The sequence below is a fragment of the Anneissia japonica genome, unplaced genomic scaffold (genome assembly GCF_011630105.1).
Source record: "Anneissia japonica isolate Jap-2015-1 unplaced genomic scaffold, ASM1163010v1 scaffold32248_len650992_cov182, whole genome shotgun sequence".
NCBI classification, from domain to species: Eukaryota; Metazoa; Echinodermata; class Crinoidea; order Comatulida; family Comatulidae; genus Anneissia; species Anneissia japonica.
The window spans coordinates 184,330-187,865 of NW_022699059.1; positions in this window are offsets into that span (position 1 = coordinate 184,330).

Genomic DNA, 3,536 nt, shown 5'->3' on the forward strand with positions numbered 1-3,536 from the left:
TACAGGACTACATTCGTTGAGAGCTATGCTACACGATGTATTTATTAAGTCCTTTATTCGAACACTGTATTTACCTTTCTTTGATGATTTATATATATATATATATATATATACAGATAAACAATGTCGACACATTTTTTTCGACAATGTATTTTAAAGAAGTAAATATGATTGAATAGGCAATTAAAACCCCATTATTATGACAAGAAACAATAAAAATATGTACAGAATTAAAAAAGTCCACTGATTAATCTCAGATACGATAGTATAATACATACTCCAAGTATCATCGAAATGCACGCCATCGTGTGGGGATTCAATATTTCGACATTAATTATCAGAAAATGAAAAATTATCCATATTTGCAAGCTTATTTTTTAAAATTTTATTTATTTTTTTGAGCTTGATGTGTATTTTTTCAATGTTTACTTTGGACTATGTTGCTTGAATTTCTCACAGTTTGAATTTGGGCTTTACTTGGACGGGAACATGAATTAGTAGGCGCTTTGTAGGGGTCAAGAGGAAGAGCTCTGGTAGGGTTTTAGAAGAAAGATCACTTAAATTGCAGTGAAGCATATGCGTTGAAATTCATCATCATTTTGATGGTACTTGTTGCAAGGGGATGCAGGCCCAGTTCGATTTTTGGACTCAGAGAGATTTGTTCCAGAAGTGGTTCGGTCGAGCAATAGACCCCGGGGCTTGTGATATGAGAAAAATGCTTTGATAATAGAGCGCCCTCTTTTTTGCAACTGATCCGACTTGTATGTTTTGATTCGTATCTATCCCTCCGTCCATCCGGCGGTAGGTCGGACCCTTGATAAATTGACTGATCAAACAATTGTCGTTCGGTTGATCGATTAAAATATAGGCACATAGACAAAATAAAAGAAAGAGCACGTCGACGGGAACTTGTCCCCTTCTGGGGAGAAAACAATCTTTAAAAAATCATACATTGTGGGCTCTCTTGACGAGCGGCCCACGTGCACTCCTGTCGTAGACATCGGCTCCTCTGCCGTCGGGCATATCCTAGTGCTATTACTGTCTTTCTTTGACTTCAGGCTACTTAGGCCCCTCGAACCAGTCGAATGAAAATATTCTACGAGGAAAAAGGTACTATAGGTCGAACATACCGGTCGAATACACAAATAACTCATGGAGATTGTTGATCATTGAAAATCTAATTAACTCATAAGCATGGGATAACATAGTAACTATGGCAACGGTTGCAAAGGAAAACCAATCTGATTATGAAGATGCTCGTCTAATAACAATGGTAGGCTATATTGTTTAGACCTAATTAATACAATCATTCATTATAACGATCGTAAGATCGTGAATGGTAGACGTCGAATTTTCATGAGATGCATTAATTTTTATTTTAGAATTTCCTTTGTCATCTTTTATGAGCCATGAGTATTGAATGATGTATCACGACTTTATGAAATTAGTTAATATTTTTATCAATTTAATTTTAAGACCAAGATATATGTTACCCTATACGTTTGTTCCTATAAATATGTTCTAAATTTTTTATCACTTCCATCCTTGTTTCTATTTACTTATTTTGTTTTGTTTAATATTTTGGAGCCCTTTAAAGCTTTGCATTTTGCGATTTACATATCGATTATCATTTATTTTGTTTATTGTTAAGAAGAAAAGAGAATTTTGTTTCTCAATGGTAAGCATACTTTCAATTAATTGTGCCAATTTAGTCGTTTAGTTGTGAAGTTATAGTTTATTTTAGCAGCACTAACAGTTTCTTTTATTCTTGTCGTCGTCAACAAAATCATCACCATCATCATCATCTCATCATCATCTTTATAACATCATCTTTATAGTCACTATCATTATCATCATGTTCGTTGTCTTCTTCATTATCATCACCACTTACCGTCATTGTCGTCATCATCATCATTATCCTTATATCAACATCATCGTCATTGTCATCATCACAATCATCATCCTCATCTTAATTTATCATTATTATCATAATCTTTTTTTGTGTTTCTTTTTCATCCATCATCATCGTAATCCTCAGCATCATCATCGTAATAATCATTGTGACCCTCACAAGTTTATACGTGTATGTTATTGTAACAATATAATGTATTTAATACCGATGTCAATCATTCAATACCTGATTGAATGATGGATGGTTGTCAGTCAGTCTAGTGACAGCCATGGTCTTACAGTACGTCCTACTAGTAGTTTTCATAATGTCTCATATGAATTAATTTACCCGAAGGGAATGAACTCATACAGGTATAATGGCATTACCTGTTAATTACATTCAATGAATATTGTTACCTTGTACCGTCTAGAAAAATTGTACATTGTACATTATGAAAATAAGCTTATGAAAAGAGAAAAAAACAGCCAATAGGCCTATGGTGGAAATTCATAGCCAGTTTAAGATCGTCTGGGATGAATTATCCAATAGCATCTGACCAAGTTCCTCTAAACCAATGCTTGGTTCCCACCCTGGGACCTGCAAAAAAGTAATTGGGGTCAAAAGGGGTCTGCGAAAAAAATTTCATGATTCGATTATTTTTCTTACTGCTAATCATTAGCTGCTTTATGAATAATGAAATATCTCTGACATATGCATAGACTTCATTCCCTGTAAATTGTTTTAACTGGCATTATATTTTAATTCCAATATTTTATTGCCGATCTGTAGAATCTTTTATAGTTGTTTTTTTTTTTATGTGCGTTTTATAATGTTAGGAGAACCACTTGGAGTGGCAATCCTCGGGTAATGAACATCTTGTTTGTGTGTTTTTGCGTATTGCCTTTACCTGAATATTGAATAAATAAGAAAATATCAGTAGGAGCCTTAAATTTTACAAAATTAAAAATAAATGGGGAGTTAAAGAAAATTACATTCGAATTCAAGTGCCATAGACATTAAAATTTTGAATGACAGTCCCAATCATGGTTTGGCTGAGATGTATCGACCCCTAAAATTGATTTTCTGACCACTCATCGATTTTAAATTCCAGGATCCGCCACTGTTTAATGTTGTACTTTTGTGGCGAATCATGCATCTTCTATCTATATTCTTATTGGTGGAATGTCAACCATAATTCGACCTAAATTTTACAAAATTAAAAATAATTGGGGATAAAAAATACATTAAAATGGTGAGTCTCAACGTGAAATTTCCTGCAATCTAGAAGTGCCATAAAAATGTACCTCACACTGTGGTGGGGCTGAGGTGGTCTATTTCGAACACTAGACAGGTGTCCGTAAAGACATTTAACTATTATCCCGAGTGGTCCGCGAAAGCAAAAAAGGTTGGGAATCACTGCTCTAAACCAGAGGTTGCGCCCAGCCCCCGCCGCTGAGAGCTGAATTCATCGGGGGTGGGGGGAGGGGGGAAAGTACCGTGTATTCTAGTTACTTAGACTCTATAAAATCGATTATATAAGACTTTGAAACCCCTAAATTGTCTTTTTTGGAACCTCGTCTCCTGGACCACTTTCAAAACATTTTAAGCGACGCCCGACCACACCCACTTTATTCTCGTCGGAGAT